This window comes from Phasianus colchicus, chromosome 5, assembly GCF_987193195.1.
Source record: "Phasianus colchicus chromosome 5, bPhaCol1.hap1.1, whole genome shotgun sequence".
Lineage (NCBI taxonomy): Eukaryota > Metazoa > Chordata > Aves > Galliformes > Phasianidae > Phasianus > Phasianus colchicus.
This window is the reverse complement of record NC_143440.1, coordinates 37,570,218-37,597,036: the sequence shown is the minus strand read 5'-3', so window position 1 is coordinate 37,597,036 and position 26,819 is coordinate 37,570,218. Positions and strand designations below refer to the sequence as shown.

The window sequence follows — 26,819 nt, the reverse complement described above, 5'->3', positions numbered from 1 at the left end:
GATGCATGGCATTAAATGGCTGGTAAATGGGTTCTAGAGTAGACGACTATATATGCCGTCTCTCTCTAAAGGGGATAGATACCAAGGAGCAACTTCACGACAGCAGATAAACAGCTGTGTAGGAATCAAAACTGCAATAATAGGCTCTGCAGCTTGACAAGGAAAGGTACAATCTCTTGCTACTTGAATTCAAACCAAAGCAAATTCAAGAGTGAAATGAGCACGTTCCTGATGGTGCTTATTAATCACTAATACACTTTACTGAGGGTAGTGGTGGCTCCACACACCAGTAAGAGCCAGGTCTACAATTGAGGTTCCTTCCCACAGGGAAGGGAAACCCAAAAGAAGCTGCACCTCTAAAATCCTTTCCTCTAGTACTATGCTATGTCATGGGTACAGTCACATAAATAATAAAAAATTAATAAATGATTGCTGAATACTATCAGAAGAAATCTCATATCTCCACTACGTGTGTCCTTGCAGCACACTTGGGAACATACTGGTGCTTGGGTAGTGAATTCTGTGATGTGAAGGCTGCTCTGAAAGTAGTATCTCCTGTTTTATGACATTGGCCCATGACGTCAGTGACAGATATTTGTGGTAGGGCAGTAGAGGGGCAGTCTGACAAAGTGGCATCTGACATGGGAGCGTTTATGAAGAAAAGGTGTGTGTCACTGAATTCCTCCATGAAATTGAGGAAAATGGCACCCACTGACATTCGTCAATGTTTACTGAACATTTATGGAGATCTAACGGTGGATGTGAGCACAGTGAGGAGGTGGATGGTGCATTTCAGCAGCAGCCACAGCAGCAGGAAAGACATGCCCCATTCCAGACGGTCACGCACATATTTGTGAGAGCAGCATGCAGGCTCCTGTGAGATGGAAAAATGGATCTTGCATACACCTCAAAGTACACTGGAGTGGACAAGCTCATACCTCCCTTGTTATAGCCTTCTCCTATTCCTTACCAGAACACATTAATAAATTCTTGTGTCCTTCACAATGTCAATAATTTTAATTTAAATAGATGACACCTTCAGTTCCTAAATCTATTAAGCACTATTACTCCAGAACCAAATAAAGGTTATAAAAATGAAACTTAAAAGAACCCTTTATAATTTAAGAGTGCTAACTTAACCCTGAAGATCTGCGGAAGATAAATTTCCATGTTAGTGTGGCTCTCTATAAATTACCAGTAGTTGTAGCATCTGGAATGCTTATGCATTTTCTAGGTAATAAATGATTCTTTTCTACATTTCTGGAAAATCTGAAGAAGGAAATAATCAAAAATAATTAAAAATTAAAACTATACATTGACATTAATTTTAAAGTATCTAATCACAGTGAAAGATTTTCTGCTTTTACCAAGTGAAGCTCAGAAGCAAAATACAATGGATATATATCTTACAACAAATATTTTCAAAGAAAAAAGCTAAAAATATCTCTTTTCTATATTTACACATCCAATTCAACTCTAGATAACTGCTAAAACATAAATTCCGATTGCAATCCAGCTACAATGCACACCAAGCACAAAAGCCTTCTAATGATCTTTGATTAGTTCTTTATTAAATTCATCAAGGGAGCAAAGAAAATTTAATAATCTTTGCCATTTGTCATCTTTCTGATTGCAGTTTTGATTAGAACTTTCAGCTTTTATTTTCTTCTTTTCTAGTCATTGCTATTACTGCAATACTGCTCTTTTCCTCTAGTTTAAGGGATAAGGTAATTCCAGCTCCGTATTTAACTAAGTGTGTTCATGCCCTGGAGGAAACTAGCTAAGAATATTAGATTTTAAAAATGCAAAATAGCCCTTAGTGGAATGACTTGAATTCATATCATAAAAATTTTCAGAGTCCCCAAGTAAATACCATCTTATCTAACCACTCAGTTACTGATAATGCACGTCAGAAACTACAGGCAGAGCACAGAGCCAAGTCCAGCCCAGGGCTTGTCATGTCCCCATTATATTGTAAGAACTCCCACAAACAAGGGAGGGAAAAGGACTACAGCTTTGTTCCCAGACTGCTGCACCTGAGAGCTTCTCCTGCCCGTAATGCTCTCAAGAATTGTACCCTCCATGATCACCCCACGGTACCACTGCTGACTTGCAGCTTAAGGAAGTTGTCCTCAATTACACATTGCTTTTATTGGGGATCAGTGCTCTAGAGCTGCCCCAGGATCACAATACAAATGCTTACTGCAACTAGACATGGAGCCCAGTCACCTTGAAATCTCTGCTAACACAAGGAAACACAAAGACTTACTTTTAACCCCCAAAACAGACAATGCAATAATTTGCAACAATGAAGAGGAAGGAAGGTAGTTAGCAATGCACTTATTCCACTTTTTCTGAGATTGTATTTATACAATTGTGAAATCTTGGACTTACTAAAAATATCACTTTATCTTTTTGTTCGGGGTTCTTTTTTTTCCTGGGCGTCAAGATGGTTTTAATGCTATGTCATTATAGGAACTGTTTTATGGAGACAAAATACCCATTTTACTGTTCATAATATGATTCGTTGCAGTTCCACTGAGTGTTAAGCTCTGTATTTTTCAGATCTTCACATTTTTGTGCACATAAGTGAACACTTTCCATAGCTAACTGGAATATCTTTTCTTCCTCACAGGCTGTCTACATTCTCCTAAACGTTTCAAACAGTTATGTGATGACTCAAATGCAAGACATTATACTGGATCTTTCATGTGCAGTGATGTATTTGCCATGTGCCAGCCATCATTTGCTTACATTACATTTGACTTAATAGCAAAAGCGAAAGAAAAAATGGGGAGAAGTAATAGAAATAATAGACATTTAACATTGATGCTCACAGTAAAACCTGAACATTTCTTCACTGTAGAAGATTCATGATACAACGTTGCCACTAGGATATCAGCCTAGTGTATGCTGCATTTTTTAAATAAAACTTGTCAGTCAGCATTAAAAAGTCATCTTAATTACAGAGAACTTGAAGAGAGTAGAATCTGCTGTATGGCTAGTAATGCCATTGAGACAAAGTCAAAGTTTTACACTCCTAACTGCTCTTTATTAGAAAATGATTTATTCAATACGAAATAGGTTTTCAAAATGATGATGGGATTAATCAACTTGTTAGCAGAGAAAGTATTGAAATAACTTCACGGTTGGCATAGCTAGTTGTCAGAGCAGCTCTCCCTTTCATAGGCACTTGTTATAACAGGCAGGGGGCTAACCCTCTCAGACATGGAGCTAATCAGTCCTTGAAAGTCACTTCATCCAGTGGAGTGGAATAATGTACCCTATCGTCAGCTGTCCACCTCTACCATTTGGATCAATGGTATTTAGATTGACCATTTTTTTGCCTCATCAACTTCCATTTTAAAGAATTACATTTTTTTCTATGGTATCTTTTATCAAAATATCAGGTTAAATGTATTTTATTATACTAACCACTTCATAGCTGGCATTGTTAAGACCAGTCAATGAATACATATTGAGATAAAGAAAAAGCAGTCTTAGGAAGGCTCTTCTTTCAGTTTGACTAAGTTCTCACAAAAAACACTGGAACGATTACTAAGATCACAATTAGTGACAATGAACAATATTTCAGTGCAACATTAACACAATTAAACTTCTAAGCCAAGGGGTCAATTTACAATTGCTGGGCAGATGCCAGCAGCTATCTGCTTGCCAATACCTGCTTGTACCAAGCAAATGGATGCTCTTTGCCAAAGTTTGCACTATGCTTTTCCAACTTTAATACAACTGTCTGTTTTCCCTGTCTTCAAGAATTCATGCTTTTCTTGACTCTGGGCTGGGACTAATTGAATGTCAGTAGATGGGCTAGGAAGCCCCAGACAAGGTCACTGAACTTGGAGAAGGCAAAAGCTGACAGACCAGGATGATGTAATAATGCTCCATCCTGTTGTTTCCTCACTTTCTCTCAGTAATGTCAGCTAATATAAAATTATCATAATGAATGAGGTATTTCTTTCTCCTAACCCGGGTTTCTTCCTCCTCAGGAAATCAACCAAAATTCTATTGTTTGTATAACATGTGAAATCAAACACATGGGTTTTGGCACAAGGTATTACCAACCCCTTTTAAGTGGCTTCAGAATTTAAGTAATCTGCAGTCAAAAATACCATTTTTCTTTTAATAATCTTTCAGACTTTCTACTAATGTGTATTAACAAGTGGAAATTGTCGTTACCAAACTGAACTTTCCTGAATGTTTCATTACTCAATTAACCATGATTTAAATTAATCAGAAAATCTGGGAAATGAATAAAAGTAGGACCAGACTAAACAATGTTGACAATTTGATTATGTTATACGCAGAATTCATCTATTCACTGAAATCCTCTTAATGTGATAACTCCACTCTTCTGATTACAATTATTTCATTTATGTAGTGAATGTGTTTTCTCCTGTTCTAATACTGACTGTTATTTTAAGCATTTTTTTTCCTCTCATTTGGAGGAGGCTGTTATAAGAAGGGAACAGACATCCTTAAAAATCTGTTCACCCAAATGCAGGAATAAAAGAAGCACCCAGAAATGTTCTTCTTTTTAATGCAGTAACAGCATACAGGTGGCTTGAAAAAAAATCTCCTTACCCTGTGTACTTCCTTTGTGTTTGTGCAACTGAATGAGTCTGCTAGTTGGCCAAATCCTACCGCACGGCTTCCAGTGTGTCTAGTTGTCTCCCTGTTTCCTTCAATTACTTCAGTTATCTACAAAAGAGCACAAAAACAATTTTATATTGCATAACTTATTTGCATTTAAATGTGAATAACATAAAAAACAGTGCTTGGGCTTAAGGGAGAACATCACCTTCCACAACACGCAAAGAGTTCTGGTCTTGCAGTCTGAGGACCATTGATTCCAATGGGAATTTATCAAAGGGATGACTGCAGTGATCAAGCTTGCCATAATTTTAACACAAAACAAAAGAACTTGTTGAATTTGCTTTATCTTTTGTCATGTTTTCATGGCATATAGTAATCAAGGCATATAATATACTCATTTCCTGACAAAACATTTGAAGAAAGAAGTGAATTTGAAAGTAAGAGCAATTTATTATGCACGTTTTCTCCTTTGATTAAAAAAGTGTTTTGTCTTTACATAGAAAAAATTGATCTTGTAAACAAAACCAGAGTACTATCTGTAACTGATAGTAATCCTCCCACTAAAAATTGGTTTGTATAAAATTTCAGAGCAGTTCTATTCATAAAACTGATGTTCCATGTTTCTATCAAGAAACTAAAATTTGTCATTAAATCAGCCCTGCCAATTTTTTGTAACATGCACCCTTTTAGTGGGAGGCACATTTTGTTAACAACTCTTCATTCCCCAGCCTTGTCTTATACAGGGATCCTTATGTGCCAGGTAAGCATAATGAAAAATCATTGCGCTATAGTGAAGAAAAAATGAGAAGTGAAGGGAAAAAAGGTAGTCAACACATATCACCAGGAATAGCTCATGCTGCCATTGGTTTGAAAAGAGAAATGAGTTTGTTTCTTCCTAACCTTCTCCATCTAGTTACAAATTGTGTTTCTTGAAAGGCTAGCTCAAGTCTTTTGCACTATAATGAGGGTAATAAAGAATAATGGTACTTCTGTGTGCTCAATTAGACCCTTGCCAATAAACTTCCTTTATACTCAGATGCTTACTTTCTTGAATTTCATAATAAATTAGAAATAATTTGCATAGAAGAAAATGTGAAATTGACTTAAGCAAATAGAGCAACTGTGATGTTTAACAGAAGTTAATGGGAAATAATCAGCTTAATTAAAGTTATCTAATTATTAATGATTATTAAGTCAGAATTATGAATACAGAGTAAATTAATTTAAAGTCATCTTAGAACCTTTACATCACAAACCACCAGGGTGAAAAAGACAAATAATAAAATCTGTTGATCTCAAATATGTCACATGACTACAGTTTTTCTATAGTTTATGTTCCTCTTTGTTTATAGTTATGCTATGGTCTTGCCAGATTTTTGTTTTCTAACAAAACTATTAAGACTGCTGATGTTTTTCATTATTATATATATTTCCTCATGAGTGTAATCTCACTAAAATCAAGGAAGTACTTCTGCATACAAGAAGCATGCACTGAGTCACCGATTTTACATTTACATGAAAGAGCAGATTGATGCTTAATAATTTTATAAGAATAACTGGTGCTTCAAAGGAGAACAGGAGACCTTTCTGCAACTCTATTGTAAAACATGTTCAAAACTGTTTTAAATGTAATGTCTTGAGAATTTCTGCCTGAGTATATCACATGAGATCTTACTCTGTATAAGCCACTGGAAGTTGAAATATCTTGAAATATCTGAAAAAAAAAATTGAAGGCGTAACATTTAACTTGCACTCGTAGTAAAATAAATTTAGTTTTGTTTAAAGGAAATCATGGTTATCCTCTTCAAAATCCACATAGGCATCCTGAAATGTTGCTTTTGAAAGGGGAGCACGTGCTCCCACCAACTGTTCTACCATAGTGATCTTCTGTAATGCTTTCAGTACCTCCAGCAAACATAACTCTGCCCTTGTCTGCTTTGCTTACAACTATTAAATACCTTCCATGGGAGCTTTCTCTCCCATGACTCCACATCCAAAATCTGAGAGCACTGTATTTTGAATCCCAGCACAATTATGGGCACCTATGTGTCACATTATCTGCTAAGATATGCTCTTAGTGCTGAAGTTGGTGAAATTTGGCTATTGCTATTTCTAACATTACAGTGCAATTGGAGCAATGTTTCTGAAAGACCCATTCAGTACATTAGCTCTCAAATATGAAAAAATACACTTTCATCACTGAAATTATTCACTTAAAGCAGCACTTCAACAAAACATTGTCCACACTGACCTTGCAATTATTACACATCTAGTGAGTACCGATTTACATACCATGTGCTTTTCCACCTGTAATTGAGGCTATTAAACAGAATGCAGGGGCCATGCTCCACCCTCTGAATCTAGCAGATTACAAAGGTGTAAACTCAACAATACACAATGGTGAAGTTGTTGCTGAAGTTGGGCTACATGTGCTCACCTCAGCTGAGGGTCCTTCACCTGTCCACAGATGCAGATCAGCTGCTTTGTTTCAGCAACTGCCAGTGCCCAGGTGGCTCATAAACACCAACTGGTAAAAGTCCTCCTGAGAGATAAACTAGTCTGAAAATAAGGATGATACAATTCTGTTATTGGTTTGTTTTTTTTTTTTTTTTTTTTTTAAAGTTAAATTAGAATTTGAACTTTCAGATTTGATTAGAATTACTTTTTTTTTTTTTTTTTCTGTAATTTAATACTAATCTTTAAAATACTTCCTAGGGAAAAAAAAAAAAAGTATTTTTCTTCCTTGACTGACTGAGGCACTTACAAAAGTACTGAATTTTAACTAACTGATAATCATGTTAATTTAAATAATCATTTGCCCACAGATTTATGAAACTTTTCAGTATTTGGGAATTAATGTGTCAGGTTTACCAAGATACTGAAAATACCAACAAATCAGAACTGCTACTTTCATTCACATTAGAATATCTTTAAATCATATATCTACATATATATATATATTATTTACAATACTGAAGGGTTTGTATACTGCTGTTCGTTAGCTACTGATGTAGTATGAGCTAAGAATGTTGATGATGTAATTCATTTTTGAGAGTGTGGAAAATGTCTAAATTGGAAATGTTCCTAGAAGGCCAGGAGAAAGAGAAATAAAAGGAGAGCTGTCTTGAGATCCTAATTTGGAATAGTATTTTGTATTGTTCTTGCAATATAAAGTAATTATGGAATCAACTATTAGAAGATTCTGAATTAGAGTCTGGATGGCTCAAAAAAAATCACTGCTGTGAAGGATGGGATAGGACATTTGCATGTGAAAGGGTTGCGAATGGTATCTATAAAGAATTGTAAAATTACTACCATATTTATTATTATAATTTTGTATCATCACAGACTCATTTCAGTATGACCTGTAAGAATAGATTAAATTAATGTCATTTTCTCGTCTTGTTAACATCTTTATAACAAGAGCAAGCTGTCACAATTTTAGTGTCTAAAATAGTCTGTGAATTACAGAGGGCAAGAGATGGACTATTTCCCCATTCTGCACATTGGTTAACTAACCTCTCCCAGTTCACTCTTCCTTCCCAACCACAGAGGGTAGCTATCAGCATAAAACCTCCTCATATCCTGCCAGATATATATATACACTGGTAGAAAAGAAGCCAGCTTTCACCATTTTAAATCTCCAGGCAAGTGAAATAAGAAGGAATCGAGAGCTGGATGAACAAAAGAGGACATGGGTAGAGAAGTTCTGAATGGAGACTAGGCTCAGAAAGCACTGCACATAAAATTAAAGCAAGAGTATATGTACCGATTTTAATGCACATACATATATACATATACAAATTTTTTAAATACACATTGTCTGAATAACTACTTTTATACTTCTGAGCACTTTGTCCACCCAAATGATCCAATGATAAGAGAAAACTATGTCTTTATGACTTCACTGGCAGTTTTTTATAGTAAGATATTTGGGACCCCAAAAGGACCAAGACTATTAGATGAAAATAAATTGGCCTTTGGGAAATGTCATCTTTTTATGTAATTGGACTACAAAAAATAGAGTTTGGTAAGGTTTGTAAGGTTTTTCCCTGTCCACTTCCCAATTTCCTTTTTCTTAATTTCAGTTCAAGAAATAAGGACTAAAACATCCCCAAGTAATTTCCCAAGTGAAATTCTGAGAAATTTTCTTGAATATTTTCAAACAAATATACCTTTCCTTTGGATATGTGCTCAACCACGGCTTCAGAACTTTTAAACTAGGCTGTCCATCCTCTCTCAAAGACTGTTTTCTTTGTTTTAAGTTACTACTCAGTAAATACGGATATTTCTGTAAGGTGCTGCAGTTCCTGATTCAGTGCTGTTAATTATCATCAGATCTTTTATAGTCTATTGTATGTCTCTGAGGTAGAAGGTATGTGAGACCTCATCGCGTTCTAGAAAAGTGAGAAAGGAAATTAAGAGACTACTTTTGGACACCAAGTAGAACACAGCAAACTCACCTCATAGAGTTATGAGTAAATATTACATGCATCACATCTATCTCTCAGATCATAAGCATGTGACTAAGTATGTGACAAATCTGTATAGTAGCTATGCACTTCACTCTGAATAACATTCATTCTGTTTTGTACCTACTACTCACATTTAATGCTCTGGCCCTTAGCTGTTTTGTAGGAGCTGCTAGTTTGACAATACCCAGCTGCAATACGGACTGGCAATGCAAAGGAGTACCCACAACTTTTGCTAACTAAAAACTCATTTTAAAGTCAGGAAGCTAATTTTTCTGAATCACACCTTATCCATAGTTTTCCAGTTAGAGGTGGACATTCTGGACACTTAAATACAAGCTTAATTAATATCATCTCCCCTCTTCCTTTCAGAGTTGAGCTCTGCCCTCTGCTGCTCTACCATACTCCTTTGTGCTCAGAAAGACATCTGCATGCTTCTGAGTTCCAGACAAGTAAAAGAATGTAGCTTCCAGTTAAAACTATAATTTCAGCAATAATTATAAAGTCAGCACAAAACTTGTATTTTACAAGCATATTTCACAATATGCTACATGTAAAATATTAGAGAAAACTGGTGCTCCAGAAGTACTTCAGGGTATCCGTGTCTAGGAATACCAGTGCTAAGGAGCTCATGGAACTGGGAATACATGAGAGCAGCACTGATTTAGAAGGTCTAGCACCTTGTTCACCCAACCATGGTGTCAGTGCCTACAGCCCAGAGGTGCTACCTGCCTGACCAATCGTTCCCCATCCTCCTCCTGCTAAGCTACCTGGTTTAAAAAGAATACCTCAACCCAGTACTAAGAGAGTAGATGAACAGCAAAGCAGGATGAACTGGGAGTAATGTGAAGGATCACTTTCTGAAAGACTGCTATTCCAGCTCAGCAATAAATAAAGCAGATTGCAGCTTTGGATACAGAGTTGTAGTATTTACATGCATAATTCACAAGGGTACATTTTAAAGGAAAGTTAATACAAACCCTAGTAGAGTTCCAAAATAAGTTTTTCCATCTCTTGGATATATTGTGGATGTTGACAGTCCATTTGTCTTGTTTTTCTAGCACTTTTTGTCTGTTTGTCTAAGACTGCATGAGGCACATTACTGCATATCAATTTCCAGAAGGATTAGAACAATATGATAAAATTTGATGTAGGTCATGTTGTTTTCAACTGGTGGCTTTTCAGCATCATATATTTATATATTACTAATTCCAGTTTCTGTTGTAAGTAAAGGTTGATTACTTATTTAATGAAGAGGCTTCACTGGAACAGAGTTTTGTCACAAGATAATGGTCTCATGCTGTTAGCTAAATGGAAAGCATTTATTGCAAAATGTATACACTCTAATACATAAGATTAAGTTACATAAAGGGAACATTCAGCAATGGGATGTGGGCAAGCATAAGAAAATATGCAAAAAATAATATTTTCTCATCTATAATAACAAACAAGATAACACAAAAAAATACATCTCTATTGTGTCAATGACATACTTTTATGTCAGTAACAGAATATATCAGCACAAGCTGTCTGCGTTAATGGAGAAAAGCACTGCCCAGTAGTGATTGCTACAGGACTGCAGGATACAGTCACCGAAGGCTGGATGAATGATACAAAAAGGCATTTTCTACAAGATTCTACGCCTCTTGACTTAGGAAACCTCCAGCCCAAAGTACAGTTTTACTGTGCATTCAGCACGTGTCCAGTGTGATTCTGGCTTCTCTTTAAGTTCTATTTCTATTACCAATATAAATTAATTTGCATATAGACACTTCCTAATACTTCTGAACGTGATGTTAATAGAGAGCTATAAACTCAAAGTGCTAATCAGGATGGGAGAGACAAAAGGTTTCCCTATGGGGAAATTGTCAGTTACATAATCAGAATACATTAAAATCTAGTAGACAGCATGTTTTTAATAAAAAAGAGCAAAATGAAGAGCTGAATTAACGGGCAGCAGACAAAGCTCCCTTAAAAATAATCCTATTAATGCTTCCTGCAAGGTCAGATCAAGGGTGATGAAATGAGAATTGACCAAACATGAGAGCAATTCCCAGCTAAATAAAAAGCCAGATATTCTTTTCTTCGCCTACAACAGAAAATGAACATAGACAAGAAGGGTTGATCACTGAAGCCAAAAATGTACTTTCCATTCTCTGAGCTTTCTAAAGTCTCTTCTTTTATCCATTTTCTATTTTTCATCATATTGCCATTCTCCCTTTTTTGTCAATGACCTTTCTTCAGTCCAACTCAGCTTCTGTCTAATGACCTGAAGAGGCCTTCTTCACAGGCTGGAAAGCTTTAGATTTAAGATCCCCCTCCTTCATTAGAGTGAAAAGTGAACAGCCTCTGTGTGCTGGGTGTTAATGAATGTGAAGAAAGATTTTTTTTGTATGTGTTTTACACATTATGTTCTTGACTCCTTGAGGTGCTACAATAAATTGCTGCGCTTCATTTACAAGGAGTGATAACAGAAGCAAAATGAGGATCTGGCGGCAAATTACTTCTCAGTTCACCCTGGGTCAGGCTGCTGGGGCTAATGAGAAGAGGTGCTCTAATTTTAAACTCCTCCTCGACCAAGCTATTCTTGCATTAATGTTCGCTGCTATAAATTGTAAAGTCAAATGAAGGAGCACTGCTGAAAATTAACCAGTATTTTTATCCTTTGAGTACCCAATAGAACATATTTTGGCTTCTAAGCCTGGTGGTTATCAAAGGCAGAGCAACTGCACCAGGCTCTCTGTGGCAAGATGCTCCCTGCATTCACACACACACACACACACACACAGCTATTTCTGCCTTTTCTTTAAGAGAGGAGGAAATGTTGCAAGTTTCCAACAAGATTATGATTTAACCAAAAGAAGAAGGTATTTAAGCCAGGTTTTTTTTGTGTCTCTCTTTAACAGGACACTGTGCACAGACACTAAAAGTCATGCAGAATTACTCTGTCCATTTAATGCTGCTGCATGTTTAATGAATTGTAATTGTGTATATGGAAAGACCCAGTAAATCACTGACCCATTTAGATCTATGAGCACTCTGTTGCTATAAGCCCAAAGCAGGACTTGAGTAGTTAATGAGAAACTAATGCAACACCTGCTTCTCTCATGAAATACCTTCCTAAGCCTTTATTTTGCCATCTTAACAAAACCAAATACAATGCAAACACCAAAAAAAAAAAAAAAAAAAAAAAAGAGAGAGAGAGAGAGAGAGAGAGAGAGAGAGAAGAAAAACAGAAACAAAAAAATCCCAAACAAAATCATAGCTGAAACCAAAAGTCAGCCTGCAGATGCACAATGGGGTATTTATGCTTCTGTGAAGGACGCACCTCCAGATTTGTGTCGCTGGATTTTTTATTGATAACTTTGCACGAACTGAAATGACATTAGTCTATTTAAAACATATATCAATGACATGGCATTCATTTGTTGTGTGATGAGTCTGTCCTGGTACATTCTTCCATGAAATTGCTACATAACATACAAATTAACCACACTACCCTACTCTAATCATTGTAATCAGTTATGTTTTCATGTGTACATTACTAATATATAAGGTTGTTGTAGTTCTTGTGTGTGGTTTAATTGCTTGTTTTTGCATATCTTGTGTGATTGATGATGTTCTAGAAATCTTTTCCCCGAAAGGAGACTTTCTAAATTACTTTGTTTAGATGCTAATGATTGTATTTCATTAGTGGCCCTCTCATCCAGAATCATCTTTAAATGAATGAATATGCCATAATTAAAAATCTGAATTATGAATTACTTTGAAAGGAGACAACATTGTCCCGATTTCCCACTGCGACTCAGTGTTATTTCAATTATGTAAATATGTTTAATCATTCCCCTTTTGTTTTTCTAATTATTTAATATTAATGTTGCTTTACCCCTTTATTGCTACAAGAAGGGATATGGCATCTTAAATGAGAGTACTTAGACAAGTGATACACAGATGACTAGATTCAAGCAGACATTTACCAGAATGCATAACCCATTTCAAAAACAAACATGCTATTAACATTCATACTAATATAGCAACACTAGCAGTAATTGCACTTCATGCATGTTTTGTCTTTACAAACCTAATGTATTCACAATGTACAATCTCCAATCAATTTTCTTATCATCAAACTTCAAATCCATTTGTACAACTTTAAATTCACTCGCAATGCTGATTTTAAGGAAGGAGATTTTTCTGCCCATAGACTGCACTTTTTCAGTAGCTTAAAAAACAAATCTAAATTATAAAGCGTCTGGACATAAGATCTGATTTTCTCACCGTCACAGCTGGTTCCATTTCAGAGGAAGCAAACTCTTTCCCATGAGCCTGAGCATTAGGAAAGAATTAACACTCCTGAAAACTCAGGCAGAGTACTGTATTATTACTGAAATTCACAAAAACAAAGGACTGCACAATTAATACCTGCAAAACTAGGATCATAAATCCACATAAAAAGTTACATATGGTGTACTAATGACAATGGGAATTAAATATAAAATATTTCCATGTTTCTCAACATAATTATGATCTGGTATGCAGCAGTTTGTCAGTCACATGGGAACATTCTGAAATAGAATTTGTAGAAGTGCGTTATCTCACTCCTGAACAACAACGATCTCATTTTAAGACATTATTTCACATATCTTTGTAACTCATCTGGAACCCAAGCACTGGAGACTAGAAGAAATGTTGTTTTATTCCCATACTTTTCAAGACTCTGCAGCCTCCTGAAAAAGTCAGAAACTGTTAGGGGAAGTGAATGGATCTTTTTCAATTCTCATCAGCAACAGCCATAACATTATAAAACGCATTTAATACGTAAAAAATCATATTTTTAATCACAAGTTTTATAGTTTACCTTCTACCAGGGTCAGAAAGCATAATGAAATATGCACAAGTGTTATCAGCAAAAACATCCTGCCACTTCCAATTTGAGTTTATTACTCTCTGCTCTGCAGTCTTTCAGAGTGAATACTTCCAATTAACACTGCTGCTCTTTCAGCCTCTGAATTGCACTCAGATGATTAAATACAAATGAAGAAAAAATTGCTAACACTACATGTTAGTTTTGATTTGTTAAAAAAAAAAAAATAATAATCACAGGCAAAATAGAAGGTGGTCATTTCCCATGAACTTGTCTGTGTGTGTGTAAGCACAGTGGTGGGCTTTATTCAGTGAGTTGCTCTGCTGAATGGAGGTCCTGACTGCAAGCAGATGGGTATGTTCTGTCAAACACATTCATGCTTCTGGCCAGCTCAGCAAAATCTATCAGCACATGTATTTCTGAGTAGAATTATTTTTTGTCAGTAACTTAATTCATAGTGTTCTGTATTGGTATTTTTTATCCCCCCTCACCCCCCTCCAAAAAAAACAAACAACTTAAGGAAGCAGCTGCTAAATTATTATTTTTTAAAATCAGTTTCAGTAAACTTATTCATATGGATACTGTATTTTTTGAAAGAAGATATGTTCCAAAACGACTTTTTAAAAAGTCAAAGTATGAGAAAAAAAAAAAAAATCTATTTCAACTTCTGGGAGCTGGTATGTGAAAAATGAGTAAGGCAAAGAGCAAAGCAGATCAGCTTGGCAGCCTCCATTTCATTTTATACATTAAATTTTTCACAAGGCAGTTTAATTAGAAAAATTAGGAATGGTAATTGCTACATATAAATGTAAAGTGTCTCTCTTGGCCCAGCATAGAGGGGGGGGAAGCCGACCAAATCCCCAACTATAATGCCACTCTCTGTTCTCAGGATTCTTAAGTATGCAAATAGTTTTTCCACTTAAGATCTCACAGACAGATCTGGTCAAAGCAAATTACCCAAACATTTTGCACTCATCAGAGAGGAAAAGAGATGATAAGGCAGATAAAGCCAATGAATGCAGACATTTTGAACAAAAGCCTGCCATTTTACAGAGGAGATTATCTTGTACTCTAGTTCTCCAGTAATATGTAGCAGAAACATATTTTCATACTATAAACAATGTGAGGTGAAAAGCCAAATAATATCTGGCTTCTCTAAGGGAAATGACAAGATTTTCATTGATAAGAGCAATTTTGTTCCATGGAATTTATGCTGTCTGCCATTATTTCAATGTTGTATTTTTTCCCCCCCTTTTTTCCCTCTAAATGTTAACATTTATAACAAAGTTATTATTTAACATTCAGTATTATTTGCATAGTCTATGGTCAGAATTAATCATCTCAAAAAAAAAAACAAAACTTGCCAGAGTATCAGTTGTAATTCAATTTTCTCATATTCACTTCATAATTAAGATAGGCATAACACATGGCAATGTTACCATAAGAAATACTAAATAAGATGGATTCTCAAATAAAATACAAATATACACAAAATCTTACTCTTGGGATAACTGCTTGTAATCTCATCACACAGATATCCCCAAAACCACCACCTGTGATTTTATTGCAGCCTTTTCAGCAGGTTTTTCACAGAAACCAGACCCCAACCCAAAACTCAGACAACCTTCAGGTGCCAGCCTTCAAGATTACAGATAAGAACAATCCTTACTCAGCAGCTGATACTGAGAGCACCTGGCCAGTTTGGGGATTCCCAGCACAACCTCAAATCCTGCAAAGTACCTCAGTTCCTCTTTACCTCTCAAACACCCCTGCTCCACCCAACCGGGCATAAAGCAACCATCTCTACACATCTGAGCCTGAGGAGTAGGAATGATGGTGCCATTAATGCACCATTGTTTACACAACGGTTCACACAGCACAAAACAAAAGGGGAATGATTAAACATACTGACATAATTGAAATAACATTGAGTTGCAGTGGGAAATTGGGACGATGCTTTCTCCTTTCAAAGTAATTCATAATTACCCTTCGTTGTGTCCAATGCCAATGTCACAGATGGGTGATCAGAGAACCAAAATCATTGGAGTCAGGAAGTGGAAAGACACCCAGCTTCCATCTCAGCTGTTTGGGCTGTCCTCACTGAGAGGTGGTGGGACAGAAAGAGTCAAGGCTTCTCCTGCTGAAGCTGGAAGAGACCTTCAGAGGTCACCCATCCCATCTCCATGTAGTACCGAAACAAATTCACGCAGTTTATCTGGCCAAACCTCTCCTGCCACTGCTGTGTCACCACACGTTTACCTGAAGAATAATCCAAATCTATCCTAGGTGTCCCATCCTCACCTAGAAATTGATGTGACTGGGCATCCCAAAACCTTTGTCTCCATTCCCTGCATACTGACGTCATTTCTGAAGTGGTTGGGTCTATTATAAGTTTTGTGAGTGCCACTCTAACTGACTTTTCAGTTATCTGGGAGAGTCCCAAAAACCTTTCCAGCATGTCTTAGGAAAGGATGAGTATTTATATTATCAATAACAATACAAATAGCTAATAACATTGTAAATAACACAGGCTGTTACAAAAGTAAGGAAGACAGGTAAGTCAGTGAAGTAAGGAGAATAACACACTATAGAGAAGCTGGAAAAGCAGGTCAATCACTGGCAATTAATGTTCTAGTTATGCCTCAGCCTCTTGGGTTTATGACCCCCTTGAAAAAAAAGGCATTCTTGCAACGCAATGGATAAAGCTAGTCTGGCTCTCACTTATAAATGGATTTTTCTCAAATCAAAACTCTTAAGTTAAACATGAAGAATAAATGAGGTGTAAGTAATGCTCAGTTCATCTTAGAACAAGTAAATCACTCAGACCACAAGGAGTGACTGACAGTGTCATTAGTAAAAAGTATCACTGCAAAGGCCTCTTTAGCACAAGCAGCATAAAAATTGAACGTTAGTACAAAGGTTCTTTTCACCTCAAACTGAAATAGGAACCTAACATTAAAAGACATGCGAGAGATTTTAATAGAAACAGTTTCTAATTGCTCATAGCTTTTTCATCAGCTGTTAAGAACATTAAACTCATCAAAACAACAAAACCTTTAAGCTGAACAACACAAAGGATCTAATGCAACTCCACCTACCTCCTCAGAGCAAGTGCTTACATCATAGGGATTGTTTTGAGATGTTCTTGTAATATTTGGAAACACAGTATTTAAAGAATCAGGACCAGAAACAGCCCTCAGCATTATTTTAATGAGAGGAGCTTGGGAAAATATCCATTAACTAAAGCCATTGGTAGAGAAAAGATCTGGGCACAGCAGTGCCCACCTAGACACTGGGAAGTAGTGAAAACAAGGCCTTGCACCAAGAAGCTCCTGCCAGACTGGCACCAAGTGCAGGGCAGATTGCTGAAATGTGTGGGCACAGCTCTGCTATTGAGTTTAGAGTGGTGAATGTCAAAACTAATGACTGTCATACACCTAACATTGCTAGACTCGCTAGTTCAGAGCCTAACACCTGCAAAGGTTGCCTGACAGCTGCAGAGGCAAAAGAATGGCAGGTAGAACTGAGTTTCGGTTTTTGAGTTCAAAAGCTGAGCTGTTAAACAAGGGGAAAAGAGTTTTGAAAAACAAGCCTTTTCTATCCTATTTTTAAAACAACTTCCATGTTAAACATTGGTTTAAAAAAAAAAAAAAAGAGTAGTAATTAAAGAATTTCAACTATATTTCCAACTTCTTTTTATCCTTGTCATCACATTTGACTGATTATTTTTTTTAATGAAGTTTTGATTCCTGTCTCTAAATTCAATTTTAAGTAAATTTAATGCACTCTGAGAAAAACTACCTGTCTGCAATTTCCACAAAAAATAAAAATAAAAAAATAATTGGATGTGTTTGACACAGGTTTGAGCAGAGAGGATGCTGTGGGAGTGTGGATTGCTTAAAATTCTGTATACATAGAATAAACAGGTCCTAATACATGTGTTTCATATTTTTGAGAAAGAGCACCTAATTAATAAAATAATATTTCCAAAGATGACGCATATGAGAAAATAATTTTATTTTAATCTTTTGGACTATTTAATGTCTTTTAATGAAGACAAATTTTCTTGAAATCTGTCTATTTCAAAATCCAAAAGCCATTTTAAAATGAGAAGCCAAGTTCATTCTCAGAAAATACTGAAGTTTTTCAGCTTCTCAACCCCCTCCCCCTCCCCCCCCTTTTTTTAAATCAAATAAAAAATCTTAACCAAATTTGATGTGATTTATCTATGCTTCTATACTGTGCCTTCAGCAGAAAATGCATTGTTGATCAATTTTAATTCAAACTCTGGAGGGACGTCTTGCCTCTTTTCTCACAGGGAATTGGGGGAAAGCAGGAAGAACTGAAATTTGTGAAACTCGCTAAGGAGAGATGAAGTTCTCCAGCAAGCTTTTGCAGTAGTGGATACCCAAACATTGACCCTTGAAGACAATTCACTGTCATGGAGTTTAAGTTCACATTTTTTTTTCAGCCAAGATAAAATAGCACATTGCAGCTAAGGTCACACCAACTCCACTTAAATCATGGTTAAATTAAAAACACGCACAGAAAAGCAGTTTCTAATGAAAATATTCCTGTGTAGAAACATCGTTTACCACTAGTGGATCATTCCAGTGGAAGACTCATACCTATTTACATCTCTTTATTTTGTTGTTTTCCTTCTGTTCATAAATGACAATGCTTGGGATTTGCTGTATTCTTTCTATTAGGCAGAGAAGCTTATGATTTGAGTCAGATATTTCTTCACTACAACTCTTTTTATATGCAAAGAATGTACATATCTCTCTGCTTCTCTAAACACAATAGGAACAGACAAGAAGCAGTTCACCTGGGCACATTTCCAAGCTTGCCTTTTCAAACAGCAATCTGCTCAAAAGAATTTCGGTCTTGGCTTCCTCTCAGGGCTGCGTTGGCAACGCAGCTCTGTTCAGAGCACTCCTGCCTCTCCTGCTGCAGCTCTGCTTCTCTGCTTCCAGCATGCACGGCTGCGTTCCACCCAGTACCTTTTCTCTGAATTACCACAATGGCAGTCTCCCATATCCTCCTGACAGAATAACACCTTTTTCTTCCAAATAGTTGTTTATTTTTTTTCCCTGTGATAATTCTAATTGTTTAAAGTTTGTAGAGAGGCATCTCTTATTTTATTGTATACTTTCATAAAAGAACTTGGCTGCACTTTCTGATCAGTTGAAATTAAGAGAATCAGCATGCCAAATAGCTCCAGCTTAGTGGTGATTACCAGTGACAAGCTTGCTCGAAGCCACCCCCTTCCACACCACAGACCCATTCATTGTCCAAGTAGAACATGGAACAGAGCTCACTTGCAGAACACACCTTTGATTTATCCCCATTGAATTAACAGTACACACTTGTTCCTTGGATTAAATATCTTCTTTCTACATGCTATTGTGCTTTCAATTAAATAATTATATTTTACCTAGTTATGCCCACGCCAAAGTGAGTAAGTCTAAAAAAAGATACTTTTGAAAGTACACAGATCAGAAAGTTTCACCACCGCTTTTGAGCAATAATAGCACAAAAAAAGACAGACAGGCAAGGAAAGACACAAATTAGGTAACACAATTGCTTTCTTCCAGAAATCTTGAGGAAGAGAAAAGGTCAATTCACAGGAAGAACTGGTGATGTTCTACTGCTGCTCAGTTTCAGGCAGTAGGATTTTGGTGAAAATGCAATCAGTGCGGTGGGATGGAGGAGCTAATAGCCAGACCACCGAGTCAGTGAGATGCTCGAAAAAAAACCCAAAACCTTGTTTAATAAACAAAAAAAAACTGGTTTATTTTCCCCCTCATGTCTGTTCCCACAATTGCAGTTTTCACATGAACTACCTCTTATCTTAATAGAACCTTTTAAATCTTTTGACAAAACAGGACCAAACAGTACAAAGTGCTATATTCTCATAGAATGGCCTGGGTTGAAAAGGACCTTAAAGATCATCTAGTTTCAAATGCCTCTGCATGGGCCAGGTCGCCAACCACTAGACCAGGCTGCCTAGAGCCACGTCCAGCCTGGCCTTGAATGCCTCCAGGGTTGGGGCATCCACAACCTCCTTGGGCAACCTGTTCCAGTGTGTCACCACCCTCTGTGTGAAAAACTTCCTCCTAATATCTAACCTAAACCTCCCGTGTCTCAGTGATTTTAACATTCCTCTTTGTATTGTCACTATCTACCCATATAAACAGTCATACCCCCTCCTGTCTATGCTCCCTTCAAGTGTTAGAAAGCCACAATGAGGTCTCCCCAAAGCCTTCTCTTCTCTAAGCTAAACAAGCCTTTTCTCATAAGAGAGGTGCTCCAGCCCTCTGATCATCTTAGTGGCCCTCCTCCGGACCCGCTCCAAGAGCTGCATGTCCTTTCTGTATTGGGGGGCCCCAGGCCTGGACACAGTACTCCAGATGGGTTCTCACAAGAGCCAAGTAGAGGGGGACAATCACTTCCTTCTCCCTGCTGGCCACCCCTTTTTTAATGCAGCACAGGATATAGTTGGCCTTCCAGGCTGCAAGCACACACTGCTGGCTCATGTGCACATCCTTGAAAACAAGAAGCTGGACAACACTCCTGCAAGAAGCTGAATGTTAAGAATGCAGAGGAAAACTTCTTTTGAAGAAATTGTCCAGCCCTCTGCTGGCAAGCAGCAAACAAGGGATGTGCAAATTTTAGTGACAAAACTGTTTTCATATTCTTTGAGAAACTTTTCACTGGATTGTAGCAGCAGTACAGAGTTTTTAACAACTTATCACCTAAAAAGGGGAGAAAGAGCAGGAAGGAGAACGTTCTCCCACCCCTCTCATAACTCCTATGCAGTTTTTAGAAATGCAACTAAAAGATAGAGTTTTTGATTATCCTGGGAAATGATTTAACCTAAAAGCAAAAATTATGCATGGAATATGTTGAGACAGATTAGTGGGTCCACTGGGGGAGGCAAAGCCCCGCAATCATTTGGAATAATTGGGACCAGCAAACCAAATTTGAAGATAACCATTTCCAGCAAATCTCAAAATCACCACATGAAATAAAAAAGTGCAAATACCAAGTATAAACTATTACAGCTCAAACAGCAAATGCAATCTCATCATGTTCACCTTTTCTACATTTCAATCTAAACTTTGCCAACAAAAATCCATGTTTGTTTCAAATGAAAGTCACAGCTAAGGCACGGAATGCTTTCTCAAAGACAGTATTTTCTGTTGCATAGTAGTGATAAGAACACCATCAACAGAAGAGAGCAGCCTGAAGATCACAGCAATCTCATTACAACCATTGTTCGTTGTAGCATTGCTTGTTGTGGCCCATCATATAAAATGGCCTTGCCTAGTTCCCTGTACAGCACTGAGAACTCCTACAGTAATCTGGCTGCAGGGAGAAGGGCCAACAGTACTGCAGCTCCCTGAGCACACCTTCCTGCCATGCTGCTCCTATGGCTGGCCATCAAGGCAATTTCCACTTTCAAACTCAAACTACAGCAATAACTATTGCTTTTTCCCTTATGGAGATTGGTAACACTGTCATTATAAAAATACATGGGAAAACTCCTACTAGATACTTAGATAAAACTTTCACATGAAACGTTTGCAAAGTTACGTAAATATTGATGGTGATTAAATGCCTAATTAATTATTATTTGTAGAGCATCCATATCTGAACAGTAATTAAGAATATTGATCTTCTGAGTTCAGTACTATACAAATACATCAGGGGAGAGACACTATTTCCCCCGTTGAGTCTGCCACCTAAATAGCAAATGAGAAATGGAAAGAAACTGAGACAGAGACTTAGTCAAGGGAGCTTAGGAAGTCACTGTCAGAACTGGGGGAAATTCTGATTTGGAAAGGTTGTTACTGTGACTCATGGTGCCACACTACACTGGGGATGAGGTGCCCTAGCCTGAGATAGGTATTTTCCCTACCAGATGAGATGTCCATTGCTTCCAGCCCTCCTACCTACTGCCCTGTGGATGTGTAACAGACAAGGAAGAACAGCTCAGACAGAAAAGCAGGCAAACAGACCATAGTTCCCAGTTTGGAACTCCTACATATGAGTAACTTTGGCAGTTACTCAAAGCTTTTATTCTAACAAAAGCTACATTTCTTTAAAGTCACTTTGTAATTTTCAACTCTAATCTCAGCAGCACCAGAGATGAACTAAAAAATTACCACCTCAAGTGTCAGTTTGGGTTTCAGCACATTCAGGTTTTGCCAAGAAACTCAGTGCTCTTAATGTATATGTTAAGAAAGGGGGGGGGGGGGGAATTTATTACTGACTTTCTGATCTGACACTGAATAATTTTTTCACACAAATTTTCAACCAGCCTTACAAAGAATATTTATTTCCATTCTGTGTCACTCACAGTGGTTTATATTTGCACCTGATTGCAGAGTTCAAGGACCATCCTCTGCAATGATGTTTCAAGACTCTTCAGATATAAAAATGAACCCCCCAGGAAAGAACAACTCTTCCTCCCACTCCCCTCCCCGCACACCCATCAGTCTCCTGGAATCTGTGATGTTTACCTCAGAAATCTTTTTACAAAAAAAAAAAAAAATCAAATTCAGCTCTGGCTTTACTGCACAGTTACAACCCATGCTGTATGCAGGACCAGATCAATGGGTAAGAAAAAGGTAATTTTCCATCACCCTCCTTATCCATATACATCTCTCACAAAGTAAAAACCAAGGAGCTAATCCCATCCTCAGAATGATTCAGAGAAGTTGCCCTGAATTAATTCTGTGCAGCAAGGCTCAGAATGCTTCACCCCAACAGTATGTCACAAAGCAGTACTAGGTTGAGCTCGCTATCCCACAAGCAGCATGCCCCGTACAGGAGGGGGGTGAAGAATGCCACACTCAGACCCAGTGACCACAGGAGGGACAACAAACATCATAGAACCCCACAGAAAGTCACAGGTGCAGCTGGGATGTCACAGAAGATCAAGCTCCTGCCCCTTCCTATAGCGAGCTGTTTGGATCCTCAGATCACTGAAATGGTATCTTGAGAATAAGTAGCAGAGAAAATGGGTATCTGCAGGTCTTGCCACCACTGTTGTTTTCTGTGTAATTATATCCTCACCCCCTCTCACAATGCTACTGAGTATTTGAGCACTGTTTCCTCCTTGCTGTGCCTAGCAGTGGCATATTTACCTGCTTATTCATGAGCCCTGCTAACAGTGGAAACTTCATGCAAGATCCCAGAAAGTGTGAGAACAGTGCTAGAAAGAAGTGCTAGCCACCAATACTTGCACAAGAGCTCTAGGAGGCAGCAGTGCTACAAATCCCAGCACACAACATAGCTGCCCAAAGAAAAAGTCCAAACAATGCCACCTGCCTGCATAGCCAGGAGGGCTTCAAACTGAAGACAGCCGTGATCCAAAATGCAGAAATGGTGGTGGTCTCGTATACTTTATACCTAATGATGACACCAAAAGCAGGTAAAATCCCCACTGTGTGGCCTATTTGAATCCTGAGATAAAAGCATTAGCTTTTGCAGTCAACACAACAAAACTGGGCAGGAGCTGCAGTCAGCAAGCAGGATGTGGTTCCCTCACAGACACTTTTCATCAGACAGCTACATTACTTTGCAATGACAAACATATTAGCAGCTTTGCCTGTAAAGGGGTGGGTAGCAATTCAGCAGCACCAACTGAATTAACGGATCCAGAGTTCAGTGCACCCACACTGCCTGGATGACATCAACCATGAAGAGAGGTGCTCATGTGCTATTTGTGAAGGTGTGTATTAACCCATTTAGTTTTGTTCCTACCATTCACCCCCTAATTGGCCACCAGCCACTTGGAGATGTGGAACATGCAGCAGATACAATTGATCCTAACATATGCACAGTACAAATCTCATGAATTCCAAGAGAATATGTCATTTAGTCCACTTCCTGAATCTCAGTGCTCTCCTCTAACCAAACTTAAACTCACCAGAAAAATTCCATGAAAGCCAAATAGCAGAGACAAGCATTTTGAGTATGGTTTTAGGCAGCCAACCTCCTTTATTACAATCCAAGACTTTTGCAAGTATTATTTCATTTACATTGTGTCTGAAGCTCTCATTCTTCGTGTGGTTTGATCCTTTTAGCCAAGCCTCTTCAGCAGCAGAAAGCTTTCATTTGCTTTCCTGTTCAGGTTTCCATCTGCCACTTCTAATCCTTGTTTTTATTCTTGCTAGTTAGTCATCTGATCTCTTTGATCCTTCATAGCAAGCCTTGAACTCTGTTTTTATTCAGATTAACATCCAGGGTCAAGAAGTAGTGTTTACTTTTCCCTGTGGTTTTGCAACCTTTAGCTCATTTAAGCATTCTTTTTTTCCCCCCTCCTTCTCAAGTTTTCAATTGCATTTTCCATTATTTAAAGCCATATTTCCAAGCTACTGAGAATTTGCAACACCAGCAATCATTGCTAAAATATTGCTGAGACAATAGAGGCAGCAGAACACCCTGGAGACCCTCCCATTGAAGATGCTCAGACTGACAATCAGTTCTTTCCAGGTGCAATGCTAAGCAGTGTGGGTGATGCACCCTGAGTGTCTCTATTGTTGCACAGCAAGTTTCTGAAACAGCCAAGGTGGTCCATCTGCATTATCATTCCAGGGGGATCCAGAAGAATTTTTGAGTTTCTTCCAACAAAGAGGGAAAAGGGTATGCTAACTGAAACCAGCAAAAATAAGGAGTTGAGTGGGGTTGATGAGGTATGGGCTTTTAAGGTGCCCCAACTACTACAAGTACCAGTTTTAACTGTTGCTTCCCTGTGTAGGACACTGCCTGACAAGCTGTTAAATCCTCTGTCAAGATTCACCACAGTTCTTTAAAAGCTTTATCAAAAAGGAAAGTAAGGCTAGGATTAGTATCAACATTCCCTTAGCATTCACCACATAGCAGTGAAATATGTATCTTCATGTAAAGGATCAAGGGAAGGATGTGGAATTTTAGAGTGATATAACATACTTAGTCCTCTTTTGAAAGGATTCCATGTAATCATTGATTGCATTGTACTTCAAGCTCATAAGACTGAGTATTGGACTGATACTGTCAGCACAATAGTTCTTGATATTACATTTAAAAACAAAAAAAGACCGGGACTAAAGACCACAGGCCATACATAACCAAGTTCTCACATTCTAAGACAAAACAAATGCACTAAATGCTTCTCTGGCACGTAACTTTCTTCAGGCAGGTCAGGCTGTGCCTATACGTCAAACCCAAACATTCAGAATTCAGTTTAGAGGGTCTCATGGATGCCTAACACTGTATTCCGCTAGGGCGTAAAGACAGACAAAATCCTTGATAAAATAATAAACTTCATTATATAAGAATAAACTCTTCACAACACCTTTGCAATAAGTACAAGTCTTAAAGTTCACAAAAAGGATGAGTTCAGCAGTCATTGGATTAAACCTTACACACAAAGAAAAAACTGGAATTCTGTGCTTTTTATTGCCTCAGATACAGACATAAAAACAGGGAAATACATACGCGTACAATGAACAAATATACAATTAGCAGAGAGATGTGGTAAGGCTGGTATTTTACAGGTTGTATAACTAGGAAAATTATCAAGGTGAAAAGAGAGAATCAAAAATAAATGAAAAGCTCACCTGTGCCATAGGCTCACAGTAAAACAACTCCAAATTGAGCAACCTCCAGAAAGAGACCCTTCCCCAGTGGCAGTCAGCTCTTAAAAGGGGTCTAGGAGATGTGGAGCTCCACCCCTTCCAGTCACACAGGTGAATTGCTCCCATGGCTGATGCAGTGCTTGCCTCAGGTGATCAATTAGTGGTTCAGGCCATGATTCAACAGTTCGCATACACATATGCATTCTCAGAAAATGCAGCTAATTAGAAGTCTGACTTTTCATAAGCTAAGAAAACATGTATCACCAGATCCACATTGATAGGCACTCAAAAAATTCTTGAAAACATAAAGCAAAGTTAAAACACAATTCATACCACATAACTTGGAATCTGCACAACAGAAAAAAAACATACATTATGATTAAAATACATTGCCAGATTTTAAGGATTGATGTTCCCTTAAACACAACTGACAAAGAATTTAAAAGTCACTGTAGAAGTCCATCAGCATGGTCCTGTTTTGTAGGAGAATGAATGACTTCTCACAGCTCCAGAACAATTTGCCCTCTAGATCCAGGAGGGACAAGAATATCAGTACTGACATAGCAACCTCTTTGCTGTGATACTCTGACAAACAATACTAGCATAGAGTCATACTTAACATAACACGAGACGTACATACATAACACGATGAAAATATAACCAAGAATAAAGCACAACTCAGAAAAAGAAGGTGTAAATTTTTTTTAAATAAGTGAGACAAGTTTAATACAGTAAAAAAAACTCTTAGGCATGGCCATTAGGCAATAACTACTCTACCATTTTTACTGAGTTGTCTTGTACTTCCTTTGCACATGAAAAGGGATCATGCATTTCATAACTCAATAAATGAAAAAGATACTTGTTGTCACAAGTTCCTTAGGTAATTTCCATGGGCTATCTTCTTCTTCTGTTTTCCAAAACATAGAACTCAAAAGATTTGAAAGCTAGATTTTCATTTCCAGACATAAGCCCACACTAGCTAACCAGAAATTGGTGTACTTCAGAAGAGAAAGCTTATGAAGGCAAGGATATCTCATTCAGCAGGCAAACCCCACAACAAAAGACAATTTCACATGTATACAACAGTCAAATTGGAGAATGAGGCCTGCCACACTAGCCAACAATTTCTTCCCTAAGAACAAGACAAAAATCATCAAACACCAGAAAGAAAGACCAAGCCTTCCATCACACAAGGAAAAAAAAAAAAAAAAAAAAGAGGGCTAAACAAATACCAACAGG

General features: G+C 37.6%; 1 long non-coding RNA gene across 1 annotated transcript; it reads right to left on the bottom strand.

Moving 5' to 3' along the window:
• Window positions 1-240: 240 nt before the first annotated feature.
• LOC149917861 (uncharacterized) lies at window positions 241-26,729 on the bottom strand. The gene is made up of 4 exons (XR_016467303.1): window positions 25,563-26,729; window positions 7,052-7,173; window positions 4,603-4,719; window positions 241-874 (listed from the first exon to the last, which is right to left on the bottom strand). It is a non-coding gene; the product is annotated as an uncharacterized LOC149917861 (long non-coding RNA).
• Between the last annotated feature and the right edge of the window lie 90 nt (window positions 26,730-26,819).